The sequence below is a fragment of the Giraffa tippelskirchi genome, chromosome 5 (genome assembly GCF_054371585.1).
Source record: "Giraffa tippelskirchi isolate mGirTip1 chromosome 5, T2T-mGirTip1v1.2.pri, whole genome shotgun sequence".
Classification (NCBI taxonomy): domain Eukaryota; kingdom Metazoa; phylum Chordata; class Mammalia; order Artiodactyla; family Giraffidae; genus Giraffa; species Giraffa tippelskirchi.
Genome location: NC_137279.1, coordinates 129308477 through 129324737, shown reverse-complemented (window position 1 = coordinate 129324737; position 16261 = coordinate 129308477). Strand labels below are relative to the sequence as shown.

The 16261-nt window shown below is 42.4% G+C and overlaps 1 protein-coding gene across 14 annotated transcripts in view; it reads right to left on the bottom strand.

Moving 5' to 3' along the window:
• The window catches only part of TGFBR3 (transforming growth factor beta receptor 3), a 260538-nt gene that overhangs the window by 195340 nt on the left and 48937 nt on the right, over nt 1-16261 (bottom strand). For 7 of the 14 annotated variants that reach the window (XM_081486438.1, XM_081486430.1, XM_081486442.1 and 4 more), the window contains exon 1: nt 12131-12412. The exons of 5 other annotated variants lie outside the window; for them this stretch is intronic. The gene's annotated coding sequence lies outside the window, so the exon portion shown is untranslated. Of the gene's footprint in view, nt 1-10393; nt 10523-12130; nt 12413-16261 lie in introns of those variants that run through there. 2 more of the 14 variants (XM_081486441.1, XM_081486434.1) reach the window with 1 other exon arrangement.

The window sequence follows — 16261 nt, the reverse complement described above, 5'->3', positions numbered from 1 at the left end:
CTCCAGTATTCTTGCCTGGAGAATCCCATGGACAGAGGAGCCTGGTGGGCTACAGCCCATGGTGTTGCACAGAGATGGACACTACTGAAGCAACTTAGCAGCAGCAGCACCATGTACCAGAGAGTTTCCCTGGTGGCTCAGCAGTAAAGAATTCACCTGCCAATGCAGGAGACACAGGAGACGCAAGTTCAATCCCTGGGTCAGAAAGATCCCCTGAAGAAAGAAATGGCAACCCACTCCAGTATTTTTGCCTGGGAAATCCCATGGACAGACAAGCCTGGCGGGCTACAGTCCAGGGGGTCGCAAAGAGTTGGATGTGCCTTAGCAACTAAACAACAACCATGTACTAGGCACTATTCAGAGAGCTCATATGTTCTTAGTGTTCAGGAAACGGTACCTTTGATTTTTAACTAGGTCACTGACAACAGCTCCATTCAAGACAATTTACTTTCAACTTGATGGTTTTGAATCCCAGGGTTAAATTATGCTACAGCTTTGTATAGGGCCAATAACATCCTCCTAAGCCTTTGACTTCCTTGGCTGAGCTTCCTGTCCTGATGAGGCAGGCTCTGTAGAAACCATACTGATGTTATCACAAAAAGAGAGAGAGATAAGTAACTCTAAAATGACTATTACACTAATATAAATTAGCTCTATACTCAACCCAACCCCCTACCCAAGAACTAGATGCTTCTTCAGAAGTATAATTTAGTACCCCTTGGGTTTAAGTCATTGGTTTCAAAGGACCATACCTCCACCAGCACTACTGACAAAAGCAAGTAGTAATTTCTTTTTTGTTTTTTTCTTTTGGGCCACACTGCACAGCATGTAGAACTTCCCTAATAAGGGATTGAACTGGTGCCCTCTGCAGTAGAAGCGCAGTCTTAACCACTGGACCACTAGGGAAGTGTGCAAGCGGTAATTTCAACTGCTGTCTTGAAAAGGGTTAAAACCTCTCTTCAAAATTAAGACAGTAATTTAATTTTTAAAAAATCCATCCTCCAATGTCCTTTTTGTCTAAACTAAACTATTATTTTCAAAGAAATTAGAACATCAAAGCAAAACTCAGGAGTTTGGCCTGGCAGTCTCATGACCATTCCTTAGGGCATAGCGCCGAAACAACTCTAGAAGGTTCGGTGAGCGGCCCTGTGCATGGGCCCAGAGCCAAGGGAAGATGTCAGGGACACAAGGAAATTCTGCTCCTCTGCCCCATACCCTCTCCCCCAGCTCTTCTGTTTAATACCATATTTACTTTTCATCTTCATAGTCCCATGGGTTAAAGGGCAAACCACAGGCAGAGAGAAACCACAGCAAGCCCTAGCCTGTTAGAGGTAAAATAGGAGTCTTCCCAAACCGCTTTAAGGCTGAGCAGAACCCATTGTCACTGCTTCAAGTCAGACAATTAAAGAGGTCAGTGTTCTAGTCTGATAGGTCTTGAATGGGATTTTTAAAAAATCAGATTCTCCCTCCAGACATACCTGATAGTGTTCCAATGCCACAGGTGTACATTTAACTGGATCTACAAAAAACCACAAATCTTGCTTCCTCTTATTTATATATTCATCCAACAAATATTTATCTATTTGCCTGCCCAGTCAGTGCCAGGTCTGTGTGGGGATTCAAAAGGGAATAAAATATACAAAAATCCCTGATCTTGTGGAGCTTACATTCTAGTCAGGGGAGACCAAAACTAATTATACATGAGGCAGAGACAAATGCTGAGAAAATTAACAAAGCGGAGAAGCAAGAAAGAAAGGTTTGTTTGTGTGCATGTTTGTTTGTTTCAAGTAAGGACCTAACCCTAACCCTAAGAAGTGAACAGTGTAGATATCTGGGAGAAAAACATTACAAACAAAGAAAACAGCACATGCAAAGGCCCTGAGACAGAGTGTGTCTGGTATGGGAAAGGGAAAGCAGGTCAAGTAGCTAGAGTAGAGTAAGCAAGTCAGAAAATAGAGGATGAAGTCAAAGAGGTAACAGGCAAGGGAGTCATGGGCTGGTTAAGGCTTTATGGATCATTATAAGGATTTGGGTTTTCACTCTGAGAAAGACAAGAATAAGAGAGTGTTTTAATTAGAGAAATGACAGCATCTGACTTAGCTTTTATCAGGGCCATTCTGGCTACTAGGTGGAGACTACTGGAGAGGGGCAGAGGGAAGCACTGCTCCCCACCCTGCAATCTTGAAGCACTGCTCCCCGCCCTGCAATCTTGGACAGACCACCCAAGCTCTCTGTACCTGGCTGTCCTCATCTTTAGAGGGGCTTGGAAAGGATTATTTCTAAGCCCCAATCTAATCCTAAACTATATGATTCTGAGTTGATTTCCTTTGTCTTTTCCACAATTCACATCAACTGCAAACTTGATCTTTCCTTCAAGCTTTAACAGAAGTGGAACCAAGTTGAAGAATTCCATTTGATATCATATATGGCCATGCCCATACTACACACCCAGGTTACAAAGATGGTAAGACTCAATCCTGTTCTAGGGAAGTCTGGAGAAGAAGAAAGTCAGTTCTCAGGAGGCAGCAGGAGAAAGACTCTAAGAGAAATAAAGGGAGGAAGCAATCAACCACCTGCCAGGAAGAGCCACGTGAAACTTCAGCAGAGAAGGTGATGATGGAGTTAAACAGGGGGCCACCGGAAAGAAGGAAAAGGAGGGGATGCTCGAGAAAAGACCAATGCTAAAGGAACAGGGCATGAGAGCACAGGGTGTGCTCTGGAAAACATAAGGAGTCTTGTAGGAGCACAGTAAGGTTCATGGGAGAAGTGAAAGAAAACAGATAAAAAGTAGGCTGAGCTACATTGTGAGTAACCAGACATCCTATGCCAAGGATAATGGAACAGCAGACATTTTAAATAAATGAAAGGAAAACACAGATCTGTATTTTAGAAGGTACCAATCATAATGGATGAACAATTTGAGAGAGAGATACTGAAACCAGGAAAAACCAACTGGAATACATCTGCAATAGTCCAGGTGAGATGATGATTTGGAAATAGAGAAGAACACGCCAATTGCAGGCCTTGACCTATAGACCTAGTTAGCCAATCTCTATTGTAGAGCTAAGATTGGTGTTTACATGTTAAAATGATGGAGAAAAGTCAAAGGAATGATAAAACATCATGTTACATTGGAAATTATATGAAATTCCAATTTCTGTGTCTATAAATAAAGTTTCCTAGAACTCAGGGAAAATAAAGAAAATACCAATTGAGATCTGCTATGACTCGATGGACATGGCTTTGGGTAAACTCCAGGAGTTGGTGACGGACAGGGAGGCCTGGCGTGCTGCGATTCATGGGGTCGCAAAGAGTCGGACACGACTGAGAGACTGAACTGAACTGAACTGAAAAGTAAGACACCATGAGATTGGTGTGAGTCGACTGGAGGAGGTAAACAAAAGGAAATTGAGTATGCCTGAGGATCCTAGCTTGGTAACTGGTGCCACTTACTGACATGGGAAATACAGGAGTTGGGGGCTGGGGATCACAGAGAAATTGTATACTGAGATTGGGACTTAGTTTTTCGGTTTTATTGTTGTTGTTTTGTTTTGTTTTTCACCCCACTCCAGGGGCATGTAGCGTCTTCCCAGATGGCACAGTGGTAAATAATCTGCCTGCCAAAACAGGAAATGCACAGAGACACAGGCTCAATCCCTGGGTTGGGAAGATGCCCTGAAGTAGGAAACGGCAACCCACTCCAGTACTCTTGCCTGGGAAATTCCATGGACAGAGGAGCCTGGGGGGCTACAGTCCATGGAGCTGCAAAGGGTCGGACACGACTGAACGACTGCGCACATACCAGGGGCATCTGGCATTTTAGTTCCCCAAACAGGGATGGAACCCACACTCTCTGCAATGGAAGCAGGAAGTCTCAACCACTGGACTGTCATGGGGCTTAGCTTTAACAGAAAAACCGACAGAATAGCCAGGTAGTTGCTGGAAATAAGGAGACAGACGCATGAAACTGGGAGTTATGTGACCACTGAGACAGAGAAATGTGAGCCATTGAATGATGGAGGAGTGGAGGGAAACGGGCGGATGGAAGCTGGAAAACAACGACCTACACAGAACAAGCACCGAGAAGGAAACATGAAGAGATCGGGCAGGAAGAAGGGGAAACCAGGACAAAGTAGTTCCAGGAAACCAAGGTAATAAAACGTGGGAGAGAGTAAGGCACCAGAGAGAGGACACTTAAGATGCTGACTGAAAACAAGCTCGGAATTTTGCACTTCGCACCTTCTCTGGCACTCGCCCATCTAGGGTGGCGGTGCAGTGGGCGTGGGAGCCCACCCGCTGCAGGCCGAGGAGTTTGCCAGAGGTGAGAAGAAAAGAGCCAATTGCTGAACACCACTAGCCCCGAAGGACGACGTTGTTATGAAAGATTCTGTACCATCAGGAAACTTTTATTCAACACTCTGGAGGCTTAAGGTGTGAGAAACAGGAACTAAGATCTGTTGGTGGTGATCTTCTGGCGGTAGAAAGGAGATTTCTTAGGTAACACCTGGGTCTCATGGGACCACTAATCCCGAAACTAGCAGCAGGCTTTATTTAAGAAAGGCTAGTTGCTTCCGACAAGTGCTGAGGACAATAGATTCACTCACACGTCACCCAGTTCCCAGTTAGGCTTCTCACCTCCGATTGTTCTCACACTAGCAAACCTAGTCTTTCTCCCAGAGCAGCTTTATACTAATCGGTAGGGACTACATCTTCATTCAAAGCATAGTATGGAGAAAAGAAAGAAATGAAAGTGTTAGTGGCTCAGTCCTGTTAAACTCTTTGCGACCCCTTGCACTGTAGCTGGCCAGGCTTCTCTGTCCAGGGAATACTCCAGGCAAGAATACTGGAGTGAGTTGCCATTCTCTGCTCCAGGGGATCTTCCCCATCCAGGGGTCGAACTTGGATCTCCTCCATTCCAGGCAGATTCTTTACGGTTTGGGACAGGAGGGAAGGCCACAAAGCATAGTATAAAGTGTAATAAATACCATAGCCCCAACTAGCTGGGATGATGCTGGAAAGCCATAATCTGGCACCGTTCAGACAGGAAAAGGCTTTACCAGTAGTACTAGCTCGGTCCCAAAACACTAGGACCAAGCCCCTCAGTGTCAGCAGAAGCTGCCTAACTGCTCCGCTATTTGCACTCTGAGAAACAAAAAGGAGCTGAAGGAGGAAGTGTCTTTAAACCTAAAATTATTCTTAATTTCCAATACAGAATGCTTGAAAAAAAAAATTGAAAGCCAACAGAATAACTAGCAGATTTTTTTTTTTAATGTGCGTCTATGGTCCTTTCTCCTTTACCCTCTGAAAAAAATCAACCCAACCCCCAAAATGATCATTTTTCTTGGCCTAATTTCCCTATTTTTGTGATTTATAATTGGAAACAGACTGCTTTTTCCTGGCTTCAGGGAACAGGATCTTCAGGGTTATAAGAGTTGCCAACTACAAAATCTCAACCTTAGCAAAATTTCTTTTGCAAACCTCTTACCTATGTAACTACTAGAAATATATATTAATTCCCCCCCCCCAAAAATTTAAATTTAAATGCCTTACATTATGCAAAAGTGAATTTCCTCCTGACAAATTAAGACACTACCCGGTCTCTCCTAGCCTCCCTACTCAATGAAGCTAAGTGGAATCCTGCTTTGTGTTCAGTTATCTCCCATTTGAACATCATCAAAGCCTTATCTAACAAGGTATCTATATAGGATACTTTCTGGAAGCATTTTTTTTTTATTTGGTAGAACTGCTTCTACGGGAAATCTCCCTGTTTGCCCACACACTGAATAAAATTAAAATCTTCAATATCTTAGAGAGCAGCCATTCTAGAAATAAAATAAAGAGGCCACAAACTGAAAAAAGCATATGTACCCCCCAAAAATATCAAGTAGGTCATTATTCCCCTGGCTCCTGTGTCAAAAACATGATGCATCCAGTGGCTGCACAGCTTTGTAATGGATGAGTATGATGGATTCAAAACAAAAAAAGCAGCCGCTATGTATTTTTTCATGATTCAGAGGGCACATTATAAATACACGGCAAGTAGCTGTGTTGCTGTTTAGTCATTAAGTCGTTTCTGACTCTTTTTGTGACACCATGGACCGTAGCTCACTAGGCTCCTCTGTGGGATTCACTAGGCAAGAATACTGGAGTGGGTTGCCATTTCCTTCTCCAGGGGATCTCTTCGACCCAGGGATCAAACTGATGTCTCCTGCACTGGCAGACAGATTCTTTACCACTGAGCCACCTGGGAAGCCCTAACTATCTTTATAAAGACACAAAAATAAGAAACTAAGAGGAATGTCTGCTCAGAAAGGATTTGACAAATAGAGACCAACAATAGTAAACATACCCATTTGGAAGATCAGAAACTTCTCCCACACATATAGGGAAGACCTTACATGCAGTGATGCAAAATGTATGTAATGAGTCAATGGTGCTTTCCCTCCAAGTTGAAATTCATTTGCCAGCCAATTGCACAAAGTGTAATATAATAAAATGAGATATTTATTCTTTATGGACACTCAGAAGGAGAGTTTTGTGTTTCAGTACATTTTGTTTTAAAGAAAAATACCAGAAAAGAGATAACTCAAAACAACACAGGGGAGTATCACACAAAAGTATTTAGGGAATCACATGAACACAAGGTTTTGAGATTGGAATCTAAATATTTCACCTCAAATAACCTTCCAAGTATTAAAAAAAAAAAAAAGCAAAATTCTATTCCAGCAATCATCATGCAATTAATTATAAAATGAAATTTGCAAATAGCCACCAGTGTATTTTTGCATCCAATGAACAATTTCATATGTCAAAACACATAAATCACTAAAAATGCTAACAGAATTATACTCCCAAAAGGGAATCTTTTCACACACCAAATGGAATTAAGTATTCATCAACTTTCCATTAATAAGATAGTATAATTAGAATTTTGAAAAAGAAACCCTAAGTTCTGCTAGGCCCCCCACCTGGTCCACATGGTGTTCTTACCCATCACTGGTGCTTAGTCATCACACCTGTAAACTCCAGACCTTTTCCCAGGGCAATCTGATCACAGGAGAGCTCAAGGACTAGTATGTGTAAAGACTGTTTTCTAAAGATCATTTTTTTTCAGGGACTAATCAACTTAAATGTGTTTTTACAAATGGTCCATCAGCAAATTCAAACAAAAAGCTGACCTTCAGCCTGTACCAAGAAAATGAATTATGAGCTTGGAAGGACAAACAGCAGGTGCTTCTTCCTTCTTCTGCAAAAAGTACCCAACCCTGAAGTCCCCTTTCTCCCAGAGCCCGGTGTCCAAGAGATAAGGGAAAGTATATGCTTCTGGATCACCATCCTTTTTCTTAGAGTGAAGACAGAGCTGACACTTCAGACTAGATCCTAAATTATTACTGTGGCAACAATTTAAAATTAAATTCTAAAAATGAACTTTGTCAGGCTAAAGGAATCACCAGCACTAGCAACAGACTTAACCTTTTTTTTCTGTAATTATCTTAAGCAGGAACTATCAAGATAGCCTAAGGGTGTGCTTCTGGAGTCCATGTTTCAGACTTTAGGGGATAATCTCAATTTTAAATATGGTCTCCATCCCTTATACCTCTAGTTGTCAGCCTACTAAATCTTGTTGTTTGACCTAGAAAACTGAAGAATAAAACATGCAGAAGGTCCAAGGAGAGAGGCCCCATGCAGAAAATTTAAGAATGTTGCTTCAAACATTAAATACTGCACATCTTGGTGGAGAAATAAAAACAACTTCCTCTTAAAAGAAGGCAAGAGGCTCGGAAATCTGTGCTAAATCTTAAAACTTTGCAAACAGAGAAAATAAATCTCAATGTCAGTTAACAAACAAATGTGCTATTTCAAAAGAAATAAAACAAGAAATCTAGAAATGGACAGAGCCCAGGAAATGGACCCAAATCCTTTTTTGTAAGGCACTTCCAAGCTATGATTTATTTCAGCTTGACTAGAAACCGAACAAATCAGCAATAGCTTGTGTTTTACAAAATGCTACAAAAAGACAATGCTATCATTCCAAGTGTTACTCTGAAGATGTGGAAGCCTCAAATGCCCTAGATTTACTCTTTTATATTCCAAACTATCCATGTTCCTAAAGGCAATACAAGATTGCTCTTAAAGTTAAAGACCCCCAAATCACTATCTAACTTGAATTATGCAAAGTTCAAAAAGTAGTTAACATTTTAAGTTTCAAAATTTCAAAAGAAGTTTAAAAATATAAGCAAAATGCTCCAGTGGAGAAACTGAAACAGAGATAAAATCATTTATAAAATAACTGTTGAATTAAAAGAAAAAAAAGGAGACAAGCCAGAGTGCCCTCATTAACTAATGAACCTGATAATTATAATTAGTTTTTGTCCAACAGCAATGAGGGAAGAAAAAAATACATTTTCAAAATGGATTATCGAGAACAGGGGTAATTTAAAATGACCACAGATCAAATTCATCCAGGAAAAATATTACAGCAACGTTGATACTTACCAGTGATCCTCTAAATGTTAACGGTTCTGCCTGTTAAGCTTAAAATGTAAAGTCAGAAATTTCCACAAATGTATGCTCCTGGGAAGTTGGTCAACTTAGGTATTAAAGAGTCTGCAGAGATCACCTTCTTAGTACTCAAAGGACATTTGAGTTCTCTGTGTGCTTAGGGCCAGAGCAGGCCCTCAGAAAAGCAAGAATCACTTGAATTTTACAAGATACAATCAAGTTTGCATGCAAAAAGAAAGATTAATTCCTTTGAGTCTTCAAAAGAATGGGACAATACTTCTCTTTAAGCAAACCAATTTTGTCAATAACGGTGGTTTAAAAAAAATAAAGCAGGCTTTCCTAAACCCTAGGAAGCCTTAAGGCATCCAACACCAGGAACCTTAAGCCTATTAGGGAGTTGGGGGTTGCTACATGTTTGCTGAATAAGTAAACTAAAAGATCAAGGAAAACTAAATTAGACTAAATAAAATGCTACTCTGAAGTGTAACTGCAGTACTGAGATTTAGAAAGAAAGGACTAAGTTTGAAAGATACTTTAAAATAAAATCCACTTGACCCTAACTTGGTAAATGAAATAAAGTACCTGATACTCACGAAGAAAGAAAGGAAACTGATCTACAAAATTGCAGAGATGAAAAACTTTTTTAAAAAGTTAGTTTAAATGCTTTTCCAAGCATGTTAATTCCTAAATATTGCTTATATATTTATCTATAGACACACTGCATCTATACTAAAGAAACATGTTATTTCTGAACTATTATCATACTAAAATATAAGCCTCTGAAGAATGCACTGGAATAGAAATGCTGCTACTCAACATAACAATTCCTTATTGTCTTGCACTCAGATGTTAATGAAAAATGATAATGACAGGATTGTGAGAACACCAGCCTTCCTGAGAACAAATTCACTATATCCACTCTTCTACAAAAGACAAATGAGCTTCATTACAAAAGAATTCACAATACATCTCTCTGGACTCCCAGTTCTCCTAGATAGTTTGAAATATTATTCCAAATGCACAAAATTATTTTACATGTGCCTCTTAATGAAAACAAATGGAAATAAACTGTGTGTGTATTTAGTATCTGTCCACACCACAGAGTTCTAGACATATATCCAATATATAGGCCCTGTCCTCAAAGTTATTCTTACACTAATCAGTTGAAATTAAACCCAGTTCTCCATAGTCAAGTCAGAAAGCAACTTGGTTATTTTGCTAGATAAAGCCACAACATTTTCCATTCCTGAAATGTATGCTGAATACTCTAAAAAATACTGGTTTAGGTGCCTAACAGACATCAATACATAGAGTGCTATGCTCCCCCTATTGGCTAATATTCAAAATAACAATGAATTCCCCAGGGGTTGCCTTTGAAGTGCTGGGGTTCAAAAGTAAGTTGGTGATTTTTATGTTTAAAAACATGAGCTGGGTCAACAGTTGTTAAGTAAAGGTGCCATGTAATAGTCAGATTCCATCAAAACAGGAAAAATTAAAGTTGACAAATGACAAAGACAAACTGAAGGGCTGAAAACATGCTGAAGCCTTGAAACACTAAACAATGCAGAATTGAAGCCAAAAGCAGAGAACATCAAGAAACAGAGCAACATCCTTTAACTGACACAATGGCATGAAATCAATTTCATTTTAATAGCCCTTAAGGGGGGTAAGAATTATTTCCCTGCCTCCTGTGCCAACCCCAAGCTGTTTCCTAAGGAAGCCAAGTAACACTGACCAACAATGTCTGGAGAATTAATATGAGAAATGAAGTTTAAAGATCTGAATTAATTAATATAAATCAGAGTTCTATTTATAATTACTTGGAGCCAGTTTCAGAGAAGCTGAAATTTGGCACCCCCATGGGTAGATCACCTAAATTAATCACCGATACCTGATTTGTGTTTCAAGAGATGTGTGTTCAACTCAGTGGGAAGTTGAAGGATGGGAAAAGCTGCCCGGACTCACCGCACACAAATCTGACTGCACTTGCTGCTCTCTGCTGAGTGGCTAAGCTAGCTCCGGAGTCAGACAGAACTAACAGTTGTGTAATAGCCTGGGCAAGTAACTAACCTCTAGTGTCTTATCTGCAAATTAGGGCTATAAATAGTGTTTTTTCCAGAGAGTTGGTGTAACGATTAAGTGTCCATAAGGCATTTAGGAGAGTGTCTGGCACAGAGTTTGGGCCCAATAAACGTTAGCTTTTATTATTTCCGGAAAGAAAGTAGCTAATTTCACACTGAAGTACCTGTTTGCAACCTAAAGTACTATTCCAGGAAAATTAGAAGGTCTTGACATGTGCTTTGCTACTTGTGGGAGACTTATCTCCTCCCAAACCGATCGCTTATTTCTCTTGGAAGGGATGCAGAGTTCAGAAAAAGTCTGGTTCCCCATCTCAGTCTGTCATTCCTACCATCCCTTACCCTCCACGCTCCCGTCCAGTCTCCGCTGGGCTCAGGACAAGCACAGCTAATAGCGGTGCACAGGCACTGTTCTAGGACTTTACATATTTTAAATCATTCAATCCTGACAGTAACATTGAGGCCAATACTATTATTACTCCCATCTCACAGCTAAGGAAATGGAGTGATTTTCTTCTCTCAGCTCTTTTTTGTAGACACTAAATCCATTAAGTTCTATTCGGTCAAGGTGGGAGCCAGTATTGGTGGCCCAGATGGTAAAGAAACTGCCTGCCAAACAGGAAATCCAGGTTCCATCCCTGGGTCGGGAAGATCCCCTGGAGAAGGGAATGGCAACCCACTCCAGTATTCTTGCCTGAAGAACTCCATGGACAGAGGAGCCTGGAGAGCTAGCCACAGTCCATTACAGTCCATGGGGTCGCAAAGTCGGTCATGAATGAGCAACTAACACACACACACTGTCAAAGTAGTTCACGTTTGACAAGCTCGTTCCCTACACTAAATGATTCTGGAAAGTGAAGCAAATGCCCTAATAAGAACAAGACTGCAAGAAGATTCTCCTAGCAACAGTCCAAGAGTTTCCAGATTATTCTAACCAAATGAACATGCTAAGGGAAGCCTTCAAAATAAACCGGGAAAGGTGGCTAGTAAGTTAAAGCGGGAGGGAGGATTCTCTGCGGGGCTCTGGGCTGCAGCGCTCGGCGCCGCCCGCAGTGCACCCTGAGGGCGCGGCCCGCAGGGAGTGAAGCTCCTGTTGGTGCGCGAGTGCCGGGGCCGCAGCCTCTGCAATGGTAATTGAGTATAAACCCACAACAAATCTTTCCCACCGACGCTGTCACGCGCCCAGTGGGAAGTGGCCAGCGCGCCCCGCGGAGGTCAGAAGAAACCGCGGAAAGGAAGAGTGAGGGCAGGCGCGGAGCAGATGTCCTCCCCAGCACACCGCATCGCCCGGAGCGCTGCCCACCCGGGACGGCCGCTCCCCTGTGCACCTCACAGCGTAAACACTAACCGACCGATGCCGCCCCAAAGAAGCCCAGGGGTCCAGGTGGCCGGAGCGATCCCGGCCGGGAAACAGGCGCGGAACCCAGCGCAACGCCAACAGCCCCCGCGCAGCCTGGAGAGCCCTCGGCCGGCACGGGTGCTGGGCTAGCCTGGCGGCCAAGGGCGTCCCGGCGCGGGCTGCAGCGCCGCTAGGCTGAGCCCGCACGTACCTCGGAGGCGGTGTGTCAAACGGAGATCCACCCGCCACAAGTTGCAGGAAAGCAGAGCAAAGTTTCCCCGCCCAGCGCCCGGCGGCCGCGAGCTCCGGCAGCTGCTGCGCCGCGGCGCAACTACGCCATCCCGACCCGCCGGGGACTTTCTCCTCCTGCAGGGAGCTCAGGGAATCGCGCAGGGAAAGTGGCCGGGCACGAGAGGCACCGACTTCCCTCCCTCACTCACTAGGAAGAGGAAAGCGCCACTCGGCGTCCCCGAAACCCTCGATTACCCCCATCGGGCCGACCCAGCGCACTCGCTCCCCCTCACACACGCGGGCGGGGATGGGCAGGACGCCACAGCAATCAGCGCGCGGGGGGAAGGGCGCTCCTCCTCCGCGGTCCCCACCGGAGCTCCGGGCCGCCGAGAAACTCCTCCTCCCGCCGCCCGCCTCCCCTCTCTCCTCCCCCTTTTCCTCTTGGGCTGATGGATGAACCCCGAGCGCGGCCGGAGCCTGCGTTTCCCTTCGGACCGAGGAGGGAGGGAGAGGAAAGGAGTATCGGGAACGGCTGGGGTGCTGCGCGCCCAGGTTGGGGCGATCGGCCGGGTAGGGGGAGGGTCCCAGTCCTCGGAGAAGAGCCACATTGGGGCAGGGAGCAGGGGGCAGGGGTGGAACGTGGACGCGAGCTACAGGGATTCCCATCCTCCAACTAGGTGTTTCCAACTTTTCAGAGCTCTCTGGAAGAGCTGGGTTATTTGGTTCCCTCCGTCTTGATATAAAAATTCTAAAACCTCCAGTAATCTGATCACACCCTCTTGCCTACACCCTAGCAAAGGCCCCCACCACGCACATTCATTCTATGCCTGCTTGTTTTTCCCACCTGCAGTCCTGCTTGCTATATATCAAGATGCGTTCTGATGGTGGGTCTTGCCTCCTCCTAAGAGCTGAGAGTGCATAATCCAGCCATTACCCCCTGCTCACTAGATAAATTAATACAAATGAAGGGGCTTGGTCAGCATTACTGGCGTTATCCCTAGATTGGCGCGATGTAAGTGAAGGTGTTGACGCTGTGCAACTTCCTGCGTGCAAGTCCGGGTGAACTGACTGCTGCAAGGGTTGATGAACGCTGTCATCAGAACACCACTTTGATACTCCTTTTTTACACCTGGTTTTTCTGTTAAAAGATATTCTTAAACCAAAGCACACTGTTTTACCAAGAGGCTGGTGAAATGACTCTAGGCTGACAGGTTTCAGAGACCAGACGTCCAGCCTTGACTCAGCCCTTTGACTAGATGTGGAACCTTGGACTATCGGCTTAAACTCTCCAAGTCTGTTTTCTCCTCTGTTAAATGAGGAGCTTGGCCTAGGAGATCTCTTCAAGTCCTAAAATGTTATGGTCCTAGGCTTTTAATCGCTAGAGAGTAGAATGGGAAAGGTTCTTATATTATTACTTATGCAGTATTATTATTTGGAAAGTTACTGGGTTTTCCTACTTTGAGAGAAGAGGAAGTGTTTCTCCTCTTTTTTCTCTTTTACCTATACATAGAGAATTCACTCAATTGGAGATACTTCCACAAAAGCCAAATCATTATTGAATCACCTGGATTACTGCAAAAATCTCTAAAATGAACAATTCACTCCTTACCAATATTTATTGAACACCTATTGTGTGAGAGGCTTGAGTGAGGCCTTGGAGAAATATGTAGGGCTAATGCCCTGTTAGGGTCTCTCTAGATTCAAGGATTTACACTTCTCATAGACTCAAATTATACAGTATTCGTGCCTCAAACTGTCAAGTTTTAGTTTCAAGAGCAGACATGAACACTTAAACTGGGTTTGAATATTTAATCCTACATTTAAACATATCAATCTGTTAAAGCTTTTTAATTTCTAAATAAAATGACGTAGAAGTAGAGAGAAAAAAAAACAAGTCCTAGATAACAGTCTTGTCTTTAAACAGTGATGAACTGTTCACAACAATCAGATTCTCAATAGTGTAACCAATTATGTGTACTCAATACTGGACAATTATTCTGTGCCAGGCAGTGTTCTAAACATTCTACATTCATAAACACATTTATTTCTTAAGCCCTGTAAAGCTGTATACAAACTGAGGCCTATGTGAAAACCTACCTTAAGGCCTCAGAATTTGCTAAGATAGTACATATAATAAATGAGAGAGTCAGAATTCAAATCCACATCCATCTAGCTCAGAGCCCAAGTCCTCAACCACCAGGACATTTTTGTTGTTGTTGCTATTCAGTCACTAAGTCATGTCCAACTGTTTGTGACCCCATGAACTGCAGAATGACAGGCTTACCTGTCCTTCACTATTTCTCAGAGTTTGCTCAGATTCATGTCCAGTGAGTTGGTGATGCTATCTAAAGATCTCATCCTCTGTCCCCTCTTCTCCTTCTGCCTTCAATCTTTCCCAGCCTTAGGATCTTTTCCAATGAGTGGGTTCTTTGCATCAAGTGACCAAAGTGTTGGAACTTCAGCATCAGTCCTTCCAATGAATATTCAGGGTCAATTTCCTTCAGGATTGACTGGTTTGATCTCCTTGGATGTACTACCTATCATCAAAAGTTTTACATTATTGGCAAAATGAAAGGTTTGAGGAGTTTAGTCCATTGGGATTTTTTTTTTCCCTCAAAACATCTTTAAAATTTAGGGCTATTTAATTAGTTTCTCTAGATGATATGGAAAAATCCAAGAAATTATATCAGTATTTGCAAAATTAACTATGTCTACATAAGTGTTTTCTCTCAATCTTTATGCTAATAATGTGATATTATTTGCAGAAATACAGACACCTGAAGCATAGAGCAAAGGTTTTAAACAAAATTCTGGTTCCCCAGCAAAGGGGTTCTCCAGAAAAGGAGTTCCCTTACATTTTAATAATACAATATTAAAGGGGGAATAAAGGAATAAATTGGTCTCTTACAAATTAGGACATTGTTCAAGTTACAGGATTTATTCCCATAAGATACAAACTTCCTTTGTTTCAAGGTGGTGTCTTAGTCATTTGTTCCAAATTTTTTCAAAAAGAATTGCAAGCAGAGGGGTGAGATAAAGAGGTACACTCCATCTTACTTGCAAAAAAAAGATTTGACAGCAGAGCGTCGAAATTTACTGAGGCTGTGTTTCTTGCAAGGGACCACCCTTCCTATAGGTGTGGACCCACGTCTTTACAACAGCAGCATGTCCCCAGATTCTGTTGATTAGCAGAAAACTGAACAAATTCAAAATAACCTGCTTGTGTTCCTTGCAGAAGTCAACACCTCGAAATGCTAAAAGACTGTATCATTGGAAAATCATTTGGTTGTTTTTCTTTTAAGTCCTCCTTTAGTACTTAGCATATGCTTTGCGCTTTACAAACCATAGCTCATTCAATCCTTATGACACTCTGTCATCCTCATTACAGATTAGAAAATGATGCAGAGAGTGAAGAAACTGGCGCAAAGTCACAAACCCAGCAAGTGTAACTTGGCTGGTTGACCCAGAGTGTGCTCTGAACCTGCACTTTATGCTGCTACAGGTGAAAATAGAGCCCAACCACTCACAGAGAGAGTCATATTCTTAAAGCTCAATTCTTTAAAAGTTTCAAAAGCTAAAGTTTGTTAACAAATTTTACCCTCCACCACCACATAAAAATCAATTCTTTTCACCCAGGAAAGAGAGAAGAGACACTAACTTTAAAGTTTGTCTGAAACAGCCAAGATCTTAGATGCAATTGCGTAAGTCCTCTTAAGAATGTGTGACAGAACATGAACCAACTGTTCCAAAATTGTTGTGACAGGAGACTGGTCTACAAACTAGTCTGTGCTCCTATTTTCTGCTCGGCTGACCTATTATTACAGCAAGATTTACTATCTTATTTCTAAAATTTGCCCATAAAGATTCCAATTCATACCTGTAGGTGTTTTATATATCACCATAACCTAAAAGCCATAATCTAAAGCCATGTTTTCTATATCTATATCCAAGATTAGAATATGATTTTCACTGATAAAATTTGCAGCTGGCAAATTTCAAATTAATGAGAAAAAAATACTCTCAGATGAGCCTATTTGCAGAGCAGAGCCCAAAACAGGCACCTGATTCAGGCCTGGCAGATTCCTCAGAGAACTTGGAAATAAAAATCCAA